Raw genomic sequence first — 20,826 nt, 5'->3', positions numbered from 1 at the left:
TCCTGGTACTGTGGCAGGATGGGGAGTGAGGGCAGAACTTTGAGAACCAAGCCACATGGACAATGATTAAGAAGGGAGTTGCTAGGGAGAGGTTGGTGGGGCTGCCCCTTCATTATCTCTGCAGATGGAAAGGAAGCGCTGGACCAGTTTGGTGCTCTCTTTGTTAGCATGACTCTCATTCTCACAGGTTCCTGTCTCCTCCTGCTCTGGCCTCGGTCTGCCCTTAGCTGAAGTCTTCACACTGCTGTCTCTCTTCTTGAGGGTTTCTTCTTCTCTTCTTGCCAGTTTCTTTTTCTCTCCTTCCCCCGACCCCTCCCACCTCTCCTCTCTCTCCTTTTTGTAATGCTTTGCTCTGTCTTTAAGAAAGACTTTGCTGCAAGGCTGCCTGTCCAGATGGATTGGCATGCAGTGGTCAGTAGAGGTCATTTAGGAGGATGAGGCCCTGAAGGGTGGGCCAGAAGGTAGGGTCAAGGGAGCAGCCAGATGGCCAGGGAGTGTCGGGGAGGAGTGTCAGTGAGTTCTGACCCGGGGTTTAGAGAACAGAGGGCACCAGTGAGGCAAAACTACCCTCACTCTCAGCAGGAGGGCAGCCAGGCAGCCATCCAGTGCTTCCTCCAGATCCTCCCTCGGCTGGGGTCACTCAAGTGCAGGAAGCATCTTGCTCCTTTACTCTCTGGCTTCTTCAAGGACCTGTGAGATGCTGGGTTCCTGGGTGCTCACTGAAGCCCCTGCCCTGGGTCCAGTTTATTTCCAGTCTGCTCAGGTACGCACCCTCCTCCCAACCATGCCTGTGTGATTCTTGACTGGGGACCCTTCCCTGGGCGTCCTGACGTCCTGTTCTCCATCCACCCAGCCTGCAGGACTGCCTGCCTCTCCGGGGCCAGTGAGTGGCAAGCCCAATTGGACCCTAGGTCTCTGATTCCTGGTCCTTAACTCTTTCTACTTCTCATTATTGCCTCCCTTTACTTCCCTTTTGGCTTCCTTTTGTAGGAAATAGCTTCAATTTCACTAGTCTAAGTCAAGCAGAGAGAAGCTAATCTGGTGCAAAGTGTTTTCTGTTTGTTTGGTTTGGTTTGGTTTTTGTGTTGGTGGTTTGGAATCCCACTGGACTTGGGACATTACTTTTCCTGTCCCCAGACACACTTTTGGAATTCATGACTTAAATGAGATCTACATTTACATGAAGAGGGCTCCTAACCTCAGATGAGGCTTCAAACACACATAATGTGGGGGTTTGGGGGGAGATCAGGGACATCAAATTGCCCCCTTATTTCCCTCTTTCACAATCGGCCCCACAGCCCTGCCAGTTCTTCCAGGAGACAGAGTCCCAGGTATGGGGCTGGGCAACTGTGTGAGGCAGGACTCCAGACAAGCCTTTGAACTGCTAAAGCACGGCGCCCTTGGTGGGGTCCCCTCAGGTCTCCTCCATTGTGCAAAGTGTGCATGTTTGCAGCATCCTGGAGCTGGACGTTCTGAACATGTTTCTGTTAATTAGTCAAAAAGCTGGATTCCTAGCTGCCATTTGATTTGCTGTTTCTTTGTTGTCTTTCTCCTCCACTGAGATCAACCCCACCAGGCCAGGACTTTGTGCTGCTCTGTGTCGTATCTTGGTGCCTAGAACTGAATCTGCATGCCAAAGACACTCAACAAATACTTGTGAAATAAAGGAGCAAATGATGGCTCCATCTCTTACATTCTGAATGTCCGTAATCACAATCAGAGGCGAGAGGCCAGAGTCTGCCCCCATCCCTTCACCGCCCGATGTGTCCTTCTCCTCAATGCCCTCCCTTTTTGCCTGTTTTTCTTTCCATTCTTGAATGTCTTTAACTCTCCTACTAAGGAAATAAGTGACCCTGTTTCCTCTGCTCTTTCCAAACCACTATCCACGCCATTTTCCCTTCAGTTTGCCTCTGGTGAAAAAAAAATTCCTCCCAGAAATGTGACTCAGAGGTAATCAACGTGAATGTCATCCAAGGCCGTGGGGCATTTCTCAGCCATGAGTCACATCCCCTGTGCTGAGAACCTGGGTTTTAGTCAGGGCAGAAAGTTTCAAAGCCAAGCCTCAGAGACCCCCCCCCTTCCTCCTCAGCCCCATGCCCATTGGCTGCAGGAGTTTCTCCCTGTCATTTTTGTTGTTGCTGCCCTTGGCCACATCAGGTGCAGGCCCAGGCGGCTTCCCTTCCCAGCAAGCTCCATGGCTGTGGCAAAGGACTCGAGCTCCCCACAGGAAGCGCCCACTGCTCCTCCTCTCCAGCAGCTGTGGCTGCCACTGTTCATTGAAGACAGGGAGACATAACCCACAGCCAGGCCACACTGTGGGCTCAGCGCCAGAGCACCTTGTTTTCCACTCCAGCTGGAAACAGGACATGAAAGGCACAGGTTAGGAAGGAGCCATGGCCACTGAGTTCAAAGGCCTTATTCATAAAGTTAAAAAAAAAGTTTTTTCAGTATTTAGATTGCTCTACTTTCCTTGTTTTTTTCTCTTTTCCTCTCAATTTGGTAGAGTATGTCCCAGTGCGTGAATGTGAAAATAGGAAAGAAAGAAGGAAGGAAAGGAATCTGAAGCTCACAAAACCTCCACAAAGGTGACATTCAGGCACACACTATCTAAATGGAAGGGAACTAAGTCTGTAGCCACACCGGAAAGGCAATGACAAGTTGAGAAATTATTATTGAGGTCATGGGAAGGTCATTGCCAAGTTTTTAGGTCTCCAGTAAGTAGGAAAATGATTTAGGCCAATGGAGCTCTGGCAACCTTGACTAAAGCTGCCTGGGCAACCTTGAACGAGAGAAGCGGGACGGCACAGGGCTAAGTGCACAGGCTGTGAGCCAGTCAGTTCAGGGCTCAAACTGTGAGAAACAAATGAAATAACCCAGTGAAAAGAATGATCCTGACACATGATGGGCCCTCAACAAACCCTGCTGGACTGATGAGCGAACACGTGGAGGTGCTCACTGAGCAGCAGCCATCATCCTGAGCTCGTTGATGGAAACGGTTGGGATCCCTTCCTGTCACTGAGCTGGGTTTTGACTGAGAGCTGTCAGGACACCACAGGACCAGGAGGAAGAGGAGCCGCGGCCACACCCAGAGCCTCCCTTCTCCCAGAAGCAAGGCTGATGGCGGCCACAATCACAGTGGCCCTGACAGGGACAGTGAAGGGTCACTGTATTCAGAAAGGGCAGTGTCTAAATAGGTGCCAGCACTCAGCACTCAGGGGATAAAGGAACGATTTCCCTTTATTCTGTGCCTGCATCACAGCACGGCACAGTCCGAACCTCCTATTTCAAGGACAAACATTGAAATTTAGGGTGCCCCCTACCTGAAAATGGTTAATTTGTAAGCCAAAATGTGGGGGAAAGTCTCCCAGAGCTGAGAGAGAATTTGAACATTGTCCAGGCAACCCTGCATTAGCCAAGACCCCGCGTTACTCAAAAACCCTCTTGGAACTACTTTCAGTGGGAGAAGAAAACTTCCTGGCTCATGAAACCAAACTTCCAGAAGACAAGGGTGGAAGTGGCTTTAGGAACTAGTAGGACTGGGGACTTAAACATGGTCAGACTCTTACCTTAACTCTGGCAGTTCCAGGCTTCGATCTCAGCTCTGGGATGTTCCAGTTTGTTTTTCCATCTGTATTATGGGAATATTAACTTTCCCATCTACCTCACAGAGTTATTATCAACTGAGAAAATACATGAGCAGAGGTACTGATGACATTTGTTTTGAAAATGGAAATTTATTCCAATTAGATTGATGTATTACAGGACAATTTGAGCAAAATGCACATTTCTCACAGGCAATTTTGTCTGTGAGAAAAATTAGGTTAACGTAGAAAACACACCCAGCTGAACTGAGTCTTGTAGGAATTCATAAAACCCGCATATGCACATGCTTCACCATCTACCCCGGGCCTTTAAGCTGCGTTTCCTCCCATCCTACTTATCCTAACCAAGTGTGTTACCCTACAAACTTGTGTTTCCCTGTTCTTTCACATTTGTGAGCTTTCCTATATTAAAAAAAAACAAAAAACTCGTTCAACATCTGAAACATGTCTAAGTACCCTGATTCAAAAACACCAAAGAGGTCATAAGAAAGGAAAGCAAGGGGCCAGCCCCTGGCCTAGTAGTTGAGTTAGGTGTGCTCCACTTGAGCAGGCCGGCTTTGGTTCTGGGAACTGGACCTACACCATTCATCCGCAGCCATGCTGTGGCAGTGACCCACATACAAAATAGGGGAAGACTGGCATAGACGTTAGCTCAGGGCCAATCTTCCTTGGGCCAAAAAAAAAAAAAGGAAAGGAAAGCTTTAGGTATTGAGGAGAAGCTTGAAGTAAAAAAGCATTTTGAAAGAATCAAGAGAACACATGGGATTCCCCAAGGAATGGGCACAAAGGAACCATGATACAGTGACAACAAAAGAAATGTCTATGGATGGAACGACTCCAAGTGCTGAGAAGTTGATGAGAATTAGGCCTGAAGAAATAGAAGAGATGGAAAGATGAGCATTGTTGAGATTGAAAACGAGTGAAAAATGGGTTAGCCCTTTTCTCACAAAGAGCAAGCACTATCTACATACAAAGACCTTCATGAAAATGCCAAATTCCTCAGACGTGGCACCTTTTAGTGATATGAGTGGCTGGTTTCAAACATCACTACAATTTCCAAAGCCTCCAGCTGTTGGGAAAAACCCCAAGTGCAGATGAGAAGGCCGTGAAAGAATTTCCAGCAGGGGTACAGAAAAAGAAGACTACACCTTGAATCAAATTTTCAGTTTTGCTGAAGCAGGTATCTGTGATAATGCATGCTTCAAAGAGCCTATATTTCACAGACAGAAAAACAAGCTCCAGGATTTTAAAACTGCCAATTTTGATAACCTTCCTTCTACCACTTCATAGTAACTCGCAAGCTGCAGCACCCCCTTCCACAAGCAAACTTCAGGTCGTGTTCAAGATAAAGTGTGCAAAATTTGTATGTTTTTTAATCATTTAACATGTATAAGACTCTGCCACCATTTTTTTTTTAAAGATTTTAATTTATTTCCTTTTTCTCCCCAAAGCCCCCAGGTACATAGTTGTATATTCTTCGTTGTGGGTCCTTCTAGTTGTGGCATGTGGGACGCTGCCTCAGCGTGGTTTGATAAGCAGTGCCACGTCCGCGCCCAGGATTCGAACCAACGAAACCGTGGGCCACCTCCGGCAGAGCGCGCAAACTTAACCACTCAGCCACGGGGCCAGCCCCTGCCGCCATTTTTATTAGATTCCTTTTTTTATGTCACTGACAAAGTTTTTGGGTATTCCACACTTGGTCCCATTTTTCTCTGAGCCATGCGGTTTTGATTGTGCGATTTTGCATAGCAAGGTGAGTTTTAGGAATGTGTATGTCGTATGATAGCAGAACTGACTGTGCTATAATGGAGTATATAAATGTCCTAGGATGTCACTATTGGGATCTTTTACTTCCCATACGTTTCTCCCTCAACCATAGTTGGGCTACCCATAGGTGACGGGCATGACCTCCTAAATTAAACTGGTCTCTCCCCTCTGGGCCCCAGGACCAGAACCTCCCAAGCTCCTCTTCACCCCTTGAGACCCTCATGGCTAAATCAAATATCTTGACAACTCTATTCTGTGCAGCTACTATTTGAAGGACTCTCCAGAAATCCCATTTGTCCTCTAGCAGCAAGTTCTTTCATCTTTAGCTCCATCAGTCTCGTCCTTTCTCTCTTGAGGCTGCCTGCTAGAAGCTTTGTATATCTGTGTAGTTCCTACTGTTTATTTTCCACTGAACAAACACCTCCTCCCCTTCTCCATCATCAGGTGCTGCTGGCTGAGTTGTCAGGACCTAATCAAAGTTGGTGCCCTTTCCTAGGCAATCCAGGGAGCAGCCGCTGAAAGCTAGCGCAGCACTGTGCGACACAGACACATGCTCTCTGGAGGAGCCTGGGTTGTGGGCTGGGCATCTGCAGTAGTCCTTGGGCTGTTCTGGAAGGCTTGGCTCTTCTGCAGGACTCTGAGACCAGCCCTGCAGGAGGTGAGGTGAGGCACGTGGGATGGAAATCAGACCCATAGCCACCTTGAAAACCACATTTTAACCACTGCCGTTTGTGAACCACTTTTCCTGGGGAATTTTATTATTCTTTCCTGACTACCTAACACATGTCAGAGTCTGAAGAGTTAAGGAAATCCCCCACTGTGTAAGCTTTATTTTACTTTAAAAAGTGAGTTTCTAGCCTTTCCTGTTTCTAAACTCCAGTAGCTTTGTCTACATAAGAACACCGCTGTGCAGCTCAGCTAAGACAACCTCAGAAAGAAAGGTGTAAATTATGTCACTCCAATGAGGCAGAAACTTCAAAACTGTTTCAGTACTAAAGAGACTAAAGATGGAGATCAATAGAAGCCTCCTGAAATCTGACTTTCTTTAACCCCCTTACTTGAGCTGAATTGCATGTGGTTTAGGAGTGGTTTTCAAGGGGATAACATTGAACTTGACTAGCAATTCGGAGAATAGCATTTGATTCCAGATTCATCTCCTGACCTCTCAGCACGTGGATACTTCAGCTCCAAATCACAGACCACAGTAACATAATGCCAACCAGTATCTGCCGCCAAGTGAGAAAGGTAGTGTTTACAGCCTGAAGGAAGTGCCACGTTGGGAAGGGCAGCTGTGCAGAAACATTTGAACGAGAAGTGCATTGCTTTTAAATCAAGGTCAGACATCTCCCCTGAAGGTCAAGGATCTGCCTAGGAACATTTCTGCTCAGAAATGGTAGAGTCCCATACGAAAGAGCACGCTTTGGTGCCAGGCTGCCTGGGTGTGACCCTGACCTTCAGGAAGTCACTTTCTGTCCTCTATTTCCTTTAATTGTAATGTAAGTATCGTAGTAACACCTGGCTCATAGGTCATTATAGAAATTCAATGGAGGGACTGGCCTGGTGGTGTAGTGGTTAAGTTCATGTGCTTCGCTTTGGCAGCCTGGGCTTTGCAGGTTCGGATCCCGGGTGCAGACCTACGCATCGCTTATCAAGCCATGCTGTGGCAGGTGTCCCGCATATAAAGTAGAGGAAGATGGAAATGGATGTTAGCTCAGGGCCAGTCTTCCTCAACAAAAAAAAAAATTTCAAAAAAAATTCAATGGAGAGTTCATGGAAAACATCAGGTGCCTAGTGCTCACTCACTAAATGTTTGCTATTTTTAACCATCTCAAACTGCATTGTGAACAGTCTAGAATAACACATAGTTTTATTCAAAAGTATTCACTATGGTTGTTTGTTTAAAAGGTGTAATTCTCTAAATAATAGTACCTTTCTCATAAAGTTGTAGTAAAGATTAAATGAGTTAATACATGTAGGGTGCGTGGTACACAGTGGGCACTCAATAAATGTTGCCTGTGATTGGCCATCTCAAGCTGTGTATGACAAGCTCTAGGGTAATATTTGAAGAATACTAAAAAATATTTCTTGTTGTTATATTATAAAAGGTGTAACCCTCAGTCCTTTCTGCCAATTTGGGTCCAAATATAGCCTGTGGTTCTGAAAAATGACTTTTTTTAAACCCTGAGTTCATGAGGTCATACTTAACGGAATCACAGCCGAATGTTCATTGTTTATGTTGAAAGAGAAGAGGGAACACACAGAGAGCAGAAATCTATAGAAAACACATCGAGTCCCCTAAGAATTCGCTGGGCTCTCCCTCCCTTCTGTGGGAGGCCTGCAGGCCTAGCCCGGGGCAGCGGCATGCTAGCGCTGCTCCTACCGGCCTGCCAGAGCTGATCTTGCACGTTTCTTCCCAACTCCTCTTTCAGTGACTCCTTGTTCAGGTTGAGAGCCTAAAATTGATGACGGTGAAAGTGTTTACACCACGAAAATTGGCCAGTGCTACAAATCAGAGACTTTTTTTTCTGGACAGCCATTTGTTAAACATTTACTAGCACATACTGCATGGTGATGCCAGAAACTTTGTTCCCTCTTGTATGAAGCCTCTTTGCAGAGATCCTCTGCAGGCTAGGGACCATCTGCCACCCCTGCTGCTGGCTTCCCTCTGAGGGGCCTATTGCCATCTGGCCCTCTGTGGAGCTGCAGTCCTCCTGGTGGGCTGCCTGCCTTTTCCACAGAAGAGGGGGAGGCAGGATGACTGTCTTCCTCTTGCCGCTTTATCCTCTCCGTCGCCACAATGCTAACACACAACCTGCAAAGACAGATGAATTTTTTTACTTGTAGGTTAATATACTTTTAGAAAGAAATGATCACATAAGAGAGGGACAAAGGCTGAAATCGAATCCCCTCCCCTGGGAAACCACACCTACCCCACCCGTGGGAAGAGGTCTCCCTCTGGGAATGCTGACTGAGAGCTGCAGTTTGATGAATCCCTCCCCGACGACCTCAGCAGAGTGGACAGGAAGGTTCATTGCCACTTCTAAGCCTGGGGAGACAATGGAGACACGTAGGGGTATCTGTAACTTCATGGATGAGGGTGGACGTGAATTCTTGAATGTGGTTTACTTTGCAACATTCCCACCAGTTGAGAGAGATACAGAGCTAATTTTCATACTTTCTGACCCCTTAAGGTAGGTACATCTCCAAATACAAATCTTAATTTTTCTCAGAAACAGTACAACCTAAATCAGTGTTTCTCAGCTGTGATTATATGTTAGAATGACCAGGAAGTTTCGTTAAAATACCGATGCCTAGAGTTGGATTTGGGTCTAAGACTCCGCAGGTGAATCTGATGCGCAGCCAGGCTTGGAAAACAGCGGTCTAAATCCACAACAAGGGCCAGCAGTTTCCTAGTCAGCAGGCTTGGTCTTGGTGCAGCGGCCTCTATTCTTACGTCACAGCACTCTCTTGATTACCAGGGCAAATAATTGGTCTTGATTAAATTATGTCAGTTTAGCAGTCCCCCCATGATTGGAGTGGGAGGGAGAGGAAGAGAAAGATCACCAGTCCTCCCAACATGCAGTTTAGTCATTAACCTTTCCATTTTACCTAGTCATTCAGACTCAAACGTTTTAACTGCTAAAAGATAGCACAGGTGATCGATTTGAGTTTTGTCTCTTTTTCCTGTCTTTTCTCCCTTTGAGGCCCTAATCATCACAATTACAAAGAGAACCAGTAGAAAAGACTAGAAAAAAACGTGAAGACCTGCTTAATCAGCAACTTGAATACTGCCATGGTTACCAGTAACTGTCCTTCACCAGCATGTGCCTGCCCTTGGCTGGACAGATGGAGGGAGTTTCTTTACCTACCAACAGCCTGCCCAGGAAAAGAAATGTCGTTGGTCCAGGGCACCCCAAACAGAATTTTGCGTGTCTTAGTTCCATTGACAACTGCCTCTGGAAATTTCTGTCGCCATTCCTCCCAAACTAGTAGGAATTTCTCCTCCTGAGACCTTTGCCCAGAATTCATGGAGTTCTTTGTTGAGTTCGTTGGGGTCTACATTCCCTTCCCTTCCCTGACCATCGCAGTCCAGACTCAGCGTTAGGCTCCCCTCGACAGGGAGTTGGGTGAGGGGAGAGAACGAGACTTGTCCCAACAGAGCCAGTATTGGAGTAGAGAGAGAAAAGAAATTGAAGATGGAAACCCTGAGATCAAGGAGGAGAAGTGGAGCTGAAAATAAGAGAGATTTGCTACATGCATGAATGAGATCCACCCACAATGGGTGCCACAGCAGAAGACACTGGGTTCCAGTCAAAAGGAGGCTTGGGGGCCTACTCAATATAGACTTGGGCTATTGTCAACTGTTCACAGAATCTCTCATTTCTCTGACAATTGATTTCATTTCCAGAAAAAAAAAGAACATGAAAACTTTCCTATCAGTGTGACAGTTGAGGTATAAATACTGAGAATAGATACGTATTTGTGAAGACAAACCAAGTGTTTTGTTTCCTATGTAAAATTTAAACAAAGCACCAAAACAAAAACGTTTCAATTTGGAATGCAGTCTGAGTTCCGTGAATGTTTTGAAATGGCTTGTCTGATATTTAAATCCAGCCCTAAACCTGGATTATTTAAAACTATTTAAAATTTAAATAATTTAAAATTATTAAAATTTTGGGTAAATATGAGGGATATTTTATTCATATATTTCTGATCCGTTTGCATGCAACTCATCAAAACAATATTTAAATGCTACTTCACTTCAAGAAATCTTTACAGAATCAAAAAACCAGGAAGTCCTATTTTACAAAGAGTAAACAAATTTAAACACCAAACTGTTCTCATTTGGTGGGATTAGCCTAGACCAAAAAGATTGAATGAATTCTAAACTCGGCAAAGTATAACCCTCCCTCCCTCCCAGACTTATTCTGTCTTACGCAAAAAGCCACGAAGCGCTCATAGGAGAAAAATTTGAACTGTATCCTTGATTTGCTCAAACAAAGCTTTCTTCATCTCGAACTAGAGCAGAAACTTTAAAAGCACGAAAAGTTTCTGTTCTCTGTGTTATGGTTTCAGTCTCAGTTTCTCATGGGATTCCACAGCACTAACCAGTTTTATCGCTTTGCTGGAGCTCAGGCCTCCTGAGGAAGAGAGAGTCCCAGCACGGGCCACTCTCGTAGGAGTGTGCTGAAGGGTTTTATTCATTGACTGCAGGGCCTGCAACAGCAATCATTTACTTTGCATAAATTGTAGTGATCATGTAAACTGCCTTGTTATACTGAAAGAGGAAGTATATAAAATCCCTAAATTGTTTTCTACAATGGCTAACTAACTAACCTTATTTTTTTCTCCTGTCATTCAGCTTTTCCACAGGGAAAGAATCACATGTGAAATGCTGGCATTGCAAATACCAATAAGTTTAAGTAAAGCTCACTTTTAGATTAACCAGATGACCATAAACTTTTGAATTCTTAGTCTCTTTGAAACTCCACAAGATCCAAGCACAAAAACATTAGACTTCAGTACAAGATGTAATAAGAAATGACAACTTCAGAGGACCAGCCAAAAGGCTGGAAGGAAAGGAGACACAAAGATGGGTGTGAAGTAACAGATTCTTTTTTTTTTTTTAAAGATTGGCACCTGAGCTAACAACTTGCCAATCCTTTTTTTTTTTTTTGCTTTTTCTCCCCAAATCCCCCCAGTAGATAGTTGTATACTTTTAGTTGTGGGTCCTTCTAGTTGTGGCATGTGGGATGCCACCTCAACATGGCCTGATGAGTGGTGCCATGTCCGCGCTCAGGATCCAAACCGGCGAAACCCCGGGCCGCCGAAGCAGAGTGTGCGAACTTAACCACTTGGCCACGGGGCCGACCCCAGCAGATTCTTTATCAAGGGTGATTTTGTTAAGCTCCAACAATGGGTAGCTTCTATTAGAATCAAATTCAATATCCCAGATTAATTTTGTTAATCACTTCAATTCTTCACCTTTCCCTGCATCCACACAATTTGCAGCTTCCCGATTGTCACCTCTGGTGTGAAGCCCCGTACCTAGACTCTTAAAAAAATCAGCTCTATTGAGTTATAACTTATATACAACAAAATTCACCCATTTTTAAATGTATAGTTTGATGAAGGTGATAGATGTACAGTTGTTTAACCACCACCACAATCAAGATGAAGAACATTTGCATCTCTCATAAGGGACTCTTACACGCCTGCGCATCTCATTTCACCATCTCCAGCCCCAGGCAATGACTAATCTGGTTTCTGTTGCGTAGCTTTTCTTTTCTAGAATTTCATACACGTCCAATCATACAGCATGTAGTCTTCCACATCTGACTTCTTTTACTTACCATAATGCTTTTGAGTTTTACCATATTGTTGCATGAATGAGTTCATTTCTTTTTGTTGCTGAGAAGTATTCAATTGTTACGAAATACTGAAATTTGTTTATCCATTCACCAGTGAATAGATATTTGGATTGTTTTCAGCTTTTGGCTACTGTAAATGAAGTTACTATGAACATTCATGTACATATCTTTGCGCAGACATGTTTTTATTTTTCTTGCGTAAATATCTAAGGACTGAATTTCTGTGTCATATGATAAGCATGCAATTTTATAAAAAACTGACAAACTATTTTCCGAAGGACCGTACCATTTCACATTTCCCATCAGTAATGGAAGAGAGTTCCAGTTGCTCCACATTCTCACCAGCGTGTGGTATTACAAGTGTTTTTAATTTTGGTCATTCTAGTGTACGTGCAGCAATACCTCATTGTGTTTAATTTGCATTTCCCTAATGATGAATGATGTTGAGCATTTTTTTATCTCCTTAATTATCATTTATACATTTTCTTTGGCAAACTGTTCAAATCTTTTGCCCATTTGTTTCTCATTTATTACTGAGTTGTAAGAGTTCTTTATATATTCTGGCTATAAGTCCTTTATAATATACATGTTTTACAAATGTTTTCTCCAAGTCTTGGCTTGCCTTGTCATTTTCCTGACAGCGTTTTTTGAAGAACAAAAGTTTTATAGTTTTGAAGAAGTCCAGTTTATCAATTTTTATCTTTCAAGATTTGTACTTTTTGTATTCTAAGAAATCTTTGCCTAACTCATTTCAACTTTTTGAAATATATTTTCTTCTAGAAGTTTTATAGTTTAGCTCTTACATTTGGGCCTATTATCCATTTAAAATAAATTTTGTATATGGTATGAGATAAGGGTCAAGGTTCATTTTATTTCCCTGTGGACATCAACTGTTTTTTTGAAAAGACTCTCTTGTCTCCATTGGATTACATGGGCACCATTTTTGAAAACAGGTTGACCATACATGTGTGGGTCTATTTCTAGATTCCCTATTCTATGGTTCTACCTGTCTGTCCTTAGATCCATACTGTACTGCCTAAATTATGTAGCTTTATAGTAAGTCTTGGAACCAGGCAGTGTAATTCCTCCAAACTTGTCCTTCTTTATCAAAATAGTTTTGACAATTCTAGGTTCTTCACATTTGGATACAATTTTTAAAATAACTGTCAATTTCTACAAAAAATCTTCTGGAATTTTGATTGGGATCATGTTGATTCTATAGATTAGTTTGGGAAGAACTGAAATTTTAACATTGAGTTTTCTGACCCATCAATATGGTGTATCTCTCCATTAACTTAAGTCTCTCTTTAATTCCTCTCCACAGAGTTTTATGTTTTAGCATACAGATGTGGCACATATTTAGCTAAATTTATCCATAAGTATTTCGTGTTTTTTAGATGCCATTGTAAATGTTGTGTTTTAAAATTTCGATTTTCGTCTCTTTGTGACTAAAATAAAGATATAATTTATTTTTGTTTAATGAATTTACATGCTTCTGCCTTGCTATACTCACTTATTCGTTCTTGTAACTTTTTTGTAGATCCTTTAGCTATTTTCACATGACAATCATGTTGTCTGTATAAAGACAGTTTTACTTCCTTTTGTCCAATCTTTATGATTCCCCTTCACCAAAAATCTCCACTAAAATGTTGAATACAAGTAGTAAGAGAAGTAAGACAGGACATGATCTTAGAGTAAATCATTCAGTCTTTTACCATCAAGTATGATGCTTACTGTAGGTTTTCCACACCTGGCTTTTTATACCTAATTTGCTGAGGTTTTATCATGAATGATTGTTGAATCTTGTCAAATGCGTTATCGGCATCTATTGAGATGATCATTTAATTTTACTTTTCAGTCTGTTTATGGTGAATTACATGCATTTCTTTTTAGTATTAAACCAACCTTGCATCCTTGAGATAAATATGACTTGTTCATGATGTGTTACCTTTTTAGTATATTGATAAATTTGATTTGCTCAAATTCTGCTAAATATTTTTTGGACTATGCCATGAGGGAAACTGATCTTTGTTTTCTTATCTTGTAATATCTTTGGTTTTGGTATTAGGGTAAAGTTACCTTCATAAAATAGGTTGGGAAGTTATCCCAATTGAATTGGTAATAGTTATCCCTTAACATCAGGTTCACCAGTGAAGCCATCGACACCTGGATTTTTCTTTGTGAGAAAGATTTTAGGTACAATTCAATTTCTTTATAGATAAAGGATTATTGACGTTATCTATTCCTTCTTGAATGAGTTTTAGTAGTTCGTGTCTTTCAAAGAATTTGTCCTATTATCTAAATTGTTGAATTTATTGGCATAAAACTGTTTATAATATTCTTTTACGATACTTTTTTGTTTATTAAGTAATAAATAACATAGAGGAAAATTTGTCCTTTTTAGGTAAACTGTTCTTTGAATTTTGACAAACTCATGCAGTATTTAATCACCACTATAATCAACACATAAAACATTTCCATCACCCCCCAAAATTCCCGCGTGCTTCTTTGGAGTCAGTTCTATCCCTCCAGGTATAAGTTCCTTGCAAACAATGGTCTGATTTCTATCCTGATAGCTTTGTTTTTTCCAATTGTCATATAAATGGAGTCACATAATACCTAGCCTTTTGAATCTGCCTTCTTTCAACTTAGCATGCTGTCGTACGTACAGCCGTCCATTCATTTTCATTGCTGAGCAGTATTCCATTGAATTGATGCACCAAAATTCGGTTATGTGTTCACCAGTCAGAGGAGATTTGGCTTGTTTCCAGCTTTGCCAATTGAGAATAAAGGTACTATAAACATTTTGCACAGGTTTTTGTGAAGACATATGCTTTCATTTATCTTGGGTAAATATCTAGGACTTTTTGGTTCATGTTTTTTGAAGCTCTCCTATTAGGTGCATTCTCACTTAGGATTGTTATGTCTTTCTGATGAATTACTCCTCTATCATTAAGAAATGTCCCTCTTTGTCTCTGGTATTATTTCTTCTGTTGTGAACCAATCTACTGAGTTCATGGAATAGTCCTTTAAAAAAACCCCAGAGGTTTCTGGAAGGTCTTTCACCCTGAAGAGTGAATTGCGATCATGGTTATCTTAGTATTTCAGGCTGGGGCTAGAAAGCAATGCTTGAATCACCCTCAGATCAGAGCCTAGCCAAGGAGAAATCCAGCTGGCAAGAAGGTGCTGGATCGCCTTAAAATATTTTCAAAATATCACAATCTTGAGTCTCCTCAAACCAACAGGAAATTAAAATCCATTGAAAACTCCTATATCAAGGTTCACAAACCAGAATGAGTCAAAAACAAAATGATGAAACATCAAGACTGATTTGTGAGGTTTTGGCTTGTGAACTTTTTGCTTACTCCCTATCTATCTTTTTCTTTCTTCTGTAATCCTCAATTTCTTCTAAACTTTTTGCAAATTCATGTAAATCATGCCTGGCTGTGCCCACGATTTCCACAAACATTGAGGGTGGAAAACTGTCCTAATGTCCTCTGTCATTCCTCCCTCCCTCCTTCCTTCTCCTCGTCTCTTGTTCCCCCTTTTCTTTCTTCCCTGTTACTAAACATTTATTCACCAAGTGCCCACTGTGCAAAAAGTGCAGTTGCTCTCGAAATTTTTGATCATGACCCATAGTAGGAAACCCATTTTTATATCAAAGCCCAGCTCTCTCTCCCTCTCTGTCTGTCTCTCTCTCTCTCTCACACATGCACACATACACACACACACAAATAAACACACATCTCAGTAGATAACTCTTGTCTTTGATAAGTGTATTAATCTGCTTGGGCTGCTAGGAAAAAATACCACGGCATGGGGGGCTTAAACAACAGACAGTGTCCTCTGCAAGATGGGGTAGTGACGGCACCAACCTCGGGTGGTTGTCTGAGAGTTAACTGAGAGAACTTTAAGGTAGTTAGAACAGGGTCTGGACAGTATACACTATAAAAGAGTATGTTAACTAAAACCATCACTGCTCCCATTTATTAAACACTTTCTATATTGGCTACTGTGCTAACTGCTTGAGGTACGTTATCTAATTTGATCCTCACATCAACATAATGCAGTAGGATTATTATCTCAAAGAAAGAAAAACTGCTATTTAGAAAACTTAAATAATTTTCTCAACAGAAGGCAGTTAGTAAATCACAAAGTTGAGACTGAAAAGTGATAGTTTTAACCATTATGCTAAACTCAGATGATTCTGGTTTATAATTACGTAAAATATTTGCTTGATTCCAGAGTCAAATGTACAAGTTTCTCTTCTATCTCTGTCCCTTCCATCCTACTCTCCTCTTTCCTCTATAGTAACTACTTTTTAAACATTTTGTTTCTTTTTTAAAAATTATGAGCGTATATGTGTGTATTTTTATATGTACATATACTCCTCTTCTTAGATAAATGGTAGCAAAAAATATATATATTTTTCCCACCTTTTTTCTTTTTGTCCCTTAATTTATACACCCTGAGATCACACCTCATCTTCCTTCTTTGCTGCGGTTGCAAAGTGTTCCATTGTGTGCCTGCACCGTAGTCTACCCAACCAGCCTGCCACTGATGGGCGTTCAGGGCATTCCAGTCTTTGCTTTACAGATGGTGCTGCGATGAATAGCTTTGTGCATACACCTTTTCCAGTTTATTTTGGGACAGATCTCCGGAAATGGGATTGCTCGGTCAAAGGGGAAGAGCAGACACGCTTTTGCTGGATCTTGCCAAGTCCCCTTCTACAGGGGTTGTGCCATTTAGTGCTCCTTCGGAAATGTGCCCAGGTCCTCACAGTCTTTTCAAGGAACTGTATTTTCAAATTCTGGGATTTTTGCCAAGCAGATTTTTTAAAAATAACTTTTTTTATTGTTAGAGAAATAATGTGTATTCTTTGAAGACATTTTTGGGAAAAATGTACACTATCCAATTCTCAGCAACCCCTTTTCCTGGGATCACCTTGCCCTTGAGTGTGTAAAGCTAGCGCCTCCAACCCACTCAAGTGAGAGATTCAGGGGCCTTGCCGGTGTCTCTACGTATTAACGGAGAGCTGCCCTGTCTCTGGGTCGTGCTGGGCTTCAGGGTCCACAAATCCTCAAAGTCCGCCATGCCCGTTCTCCACACCAAGCACATCCTTCACCCTCATCACATCCAGTCTCTTTCTGCCCTAAAAACCCGCAATCCAAGGCTGTGGATGGATCAGACTTTACCGAAGTTGTGGCAGCGCAGAGGGTGGGGGTATATTGTACAGCACCAGTCAACAAGCTTCAGGGGCACGGTAGACAACGCTGGTCCCTGGTCTATGCCTTCCCCCTCCCCACCCCCACCACCAACCCGAGGACTTCTTACTGCCAGAGCCCTGGTCCGCACTGGACTCGCTGTGCTCTTTTCTCAAATGCCTTCATTGCTTCCTTCCCGCTAGGATGCCCAGCAAACCCAAACTCCTTGTCACTTTACTACACAAAGAATTTCAGTTTCCATTATCACACCAGCTCACCCTGGTTTGGGTTTTTGCACATAAAATGACCCATTTCAGTGTTTTGATTACCAAAAACAGTTTTCATCCAAAAAGAAATTCCACCAGCATAAAAATTCATTTCCCTCCCAATTAATTTTTTTAAATATCAAAAGTGAAACTAAAAGCACCCATAATCCCATCCCCTAGATTAATAATATTAACAGACTGGTATATATCTATTCAGGGTTGCCCCCTAGGGTGTGTGAGGTACCAGGCAAATATTTTTTGCAAGACCCCTATCTATATGAAATATTTGAGTCACCTCAAATCAGCAAGTCAGTACCATTCTGGCTGCCCAGTGTCAAGCAATGCCATGAAAAAGATACCTTGCCAGCCAGTAGGAACAATCTTCTCTCTAGGGTGCTCTCTTGACACTGGGGCCCAGCTAAGATAACCCCATAAACATGAATCCCGGAGCTCCCCAGGGCATTTGGTTGACCCCATGCACACGGGATAGGAGATGGCACAGTGTCAAGGTGTCCCAAAGGGAAGAAGCATGGACCAGGGCCCACAAGGATCCCAGTCCAGGATCAAGGTGCCCCACTTGGACATCACTGCTTGTTCTGTCTATCCCAGACACCAAACAAGGACACCCTTGGAGAAAGGCACTTAAAGTGAGGAGAGTAGGCTGAGGCATGAGGCTCTGTACGGGGCCCTGCTTGCTTCGTCTGCAGTTGAAACTGTATCTGCTAACAGAATAATGTAGACCGTTGCCAGGACCTCATCTCCAGCAATTCTAATGCAATTGGTGTGGAGCAGAACTCACACACCCTCTTTAAAAGCTGCCCAAGTGATTCTAATATGGCATCGGGGTTGAGAGCCGTTCAACTCAATAGTGTTTAAGCTCCTTGCATCTCCCTTCCCGAGAAACCAAGATTAAAATATAGAAGGAATTGGCCCCAAGTCACGCAGTGGGCCGTGCCTAGAGCCCAGATACCCTGCACGTGCCCACACCCCATGCTACGTGCCTGCAGAGGTTGAACACGCAGGCAGCTCAGTGCCCTCTGCCTACTGTGACCTGAGAATTCCTGTCTTCTCTTTTGCTAAAGTTTTCAGGTACTGTTTTTACCATTAATATCTCTGCTGTTGCTGGTTGTTAACCTTTATGCTATCGAGAGCCAAAAGTGTGCTCACCGATAGCTGGGAAGCATCTTAATAAAGACCCAGCCTTTTCAACTAATCGGCACTCCTCATTTCCTCTGGTCCAACTGGCTGAGACAAAACCCAGAGTATGGCTTGTTCTTTCTGTAATTAGTGTGACTCCGTGAAGAAGTGCAGGTGATGTGACTTCCAGGCCTGGTCCCCACAGGGCTGAACCAAGATTCCAAGCAGAGAGGAGAGGAGAGCGCATACATCTCCCTCTACTGACATCCAATCACAGGACTGGTGGCTGACAGCTGATGTGTCTGGTTCAGACATTGTAGCTCAAGCTGGGGTTTTGATTCCTTTGAACAATCCACACATAAGGAAAGGAAAACACTGATATGATTTTCTTCGACACTTTCCCCCAAGTTCCTTTTCCATTATTATTGTTAGAAATTCCAGAAAGAAAAACACCAAATTAAGCATTACATACATTCCTCTCTGAAGAGAACTGGGTGTGTAGGTTTTGGGTTTCTGACTAAATTCTTGAATACCAAGTTACTTGGTAACCCAGGAAAAACCATGGAAACTCCATGGTTAGCTTTTCTAGCTATAAAATGGGGTCAACACGTTAATTTCAAAAGCCAAGCTACTAACTCTAGCCTTGCTTGAGTTTTCCTAATTGGATGTGGGGACGGTTAACAAAGATGTGGACTCTCCTCATAGAAGCTAAAGTGAGCTAGAATGTCAGTCAGGGTCCTGGCAGGAAGCACATGGCGCACTCAGAAGGGGTGACTGAAGAGAGTTCACAAGTGGACACTTTGCAGGGGTATGGGTCAACCTACAAAGGATGAAGCAGCACCTGCGGCTAACGGCACACCATGTCTTCTCATCCTCGGGCCTGAAAGGACAAGGAGAGGACGTAGTTCTGGAATTGGGTGAGACCTGTCATCGTGGGAGCTGTGGTCTTCAGTGGAGGGATGCAGCCATTGCCAACCCATAGCCTGGCAGGAAGGGATGGGGGAGTAAACACCCCAGCCTCACTCTCCCCAGTCCTGTGAGCCCCTGGTGTTCCTCCCTTCGACTGAACCCAGAAGGAAATGAGGGCAGAGGAGCCCGGCTGCTGCAATCCACACAGCCCAACCTCCCGGGGCACACAGCAGGGTGGAGAGGGGGCGGAGTGGGTCCAAGGGCAAACAGAGTGTCCAGGAGAGCCAGACAAACAGCCCCAAAGTCCCCAAAAAAGAACACAAATCTCCAAATATCATCTCCTTCAATGTTGTGTGGCTGTTAAACATGACTATGTACACAGAAGCACATGAAGAACCACACAGACGGGCACATACTCCAATTACTATTATTATCAGTATTATTCAAAGGAGAATTAGACAACTCCATAACCACTGGAGGTCAGGGACTGAGCAAATCAAACAATTTAGCAACTGGAAGATACAGAGGCTGTTATCTGGCCGCCTCTCCTCCCTCCCTCCATGCTCTGCTGCATTTGGCCTGGTCTGCAACACCAAGGGGCCCCACTGGAAATTCCAACAGCGCAAGCCACAGTCTCTTTGCCTGCTCACTGTTGATTTTCCTTTCTCCTCAACTCCTGCGGGGTGGAATGTCAGCTGAGTGGCAGGGAGCCTGCTCACCAAGGGGCTGGATGATTGCTTTGGAAACCCATCCCTCTACTGGAATTTAATAAAAACCACCCTCCAGACGCAGGGCGGGGGCGTTGGCTCTTTAAATGATGCTTTTCTTTAAGACAAAAAAAAGAATCTATCTGTGCCAGTAAAAAAAAGAAGAGAAAGAATCTAGTTATTCAAAGATAGAAGTAAAAATGGTTTTAATTTGTAACTTTGCTAATTTCATTCCTCTGCTCAAAACTCTTAGATGGCTATCACGGCTGAGGGAATAAATTTCGAATGCTTTAGTCTGAGCTCTGGCCTCAGCTTTTCTTACCAAGACTCTCGTTTCTCTCCTTCAATTATCCTTCTTCCATCAAAGTGATTGACTCAAAGGACATTTTCTGGGCAATTCCAGGAGTGTTTTCGCATACAGCTTTTTCACGCTTTAGACCAGCAGTTCTCAATCCAGGGCAATTTGCTGCTTAGGGGACATTTGGCAATACGTGGGGGCATGTTTGGTTGTCACAGCTAGGGAGGGGCTAGTTACTGGCATCTAATAGGTGGAGTCCAGGGATATTGCTAAACATCCTACAAAGCACGAGACAGCCTCTGACAACCAAGAGTTATGCAGCCCCGAATGTCAATAGTGTGGAGGTTGAGAAACCCTGGGGACTGAGCCTGGATGTCCTCCCACTCCCCACATAGAATTTCTGTCCATTCAGCAGTGTCTAGACCTGCATTGTCCGATGGAGTCGCCGCTTATCACATGTGGCTGTTGAACCCTGGAAACACCACTAGTCCAAACTCAGATGTGTCATGTCAAATGCTCAACAGCGTTTGAAGACTTAGTATGAAAAAGAGAACGTTAAATGTTT

At 43.3% G+C, this 20,826-nt stretch overlaps 1 long non-coding RNA gene across 1 annotated transcript; it reads right to left on the bottom strand.

Moving 5' to 3' along the window:
• Window positions 1-5,187: 5,187 nt before the first annotated feature.
• LOC139045697 (uncharacterized) lies at window positions 5,188-20,421 on the bottom strand. The gene is made up of 3 exons (XR_011504619.1): window positions 20,286-20,421; window positions 8,300-8,415; window positions 5,188-8,181 (listed from the first exon to the last, which is right to left on the bottom strand). It is a non-coding gene; the product is annotated as an uncharacterized lncRNA (long non-coding RNA).
• Between the last annotated feature and the right edge of the window lie 405 nt (window positions 20,422-20,826).

The sequence above is a fragment of the Equus asinus genome, chromosome 7 (genome assembly GCF_041296235.1).
Source record: "Equus asinus isolate D_3611 breed Donkey chromosome 7, EquAss-T2T_v2, whole genome shotgun sequence".
NCBI classification, from domain to species: domain Eukaryota; kingdom Metazoa; phylum Chordata; class Mammalia; order Perissodactyla; family Equidae; genus Equus; species Equus asinus.
This window is presented reverse-complemented; position numbering and strand designations above follow the sequence as displayed.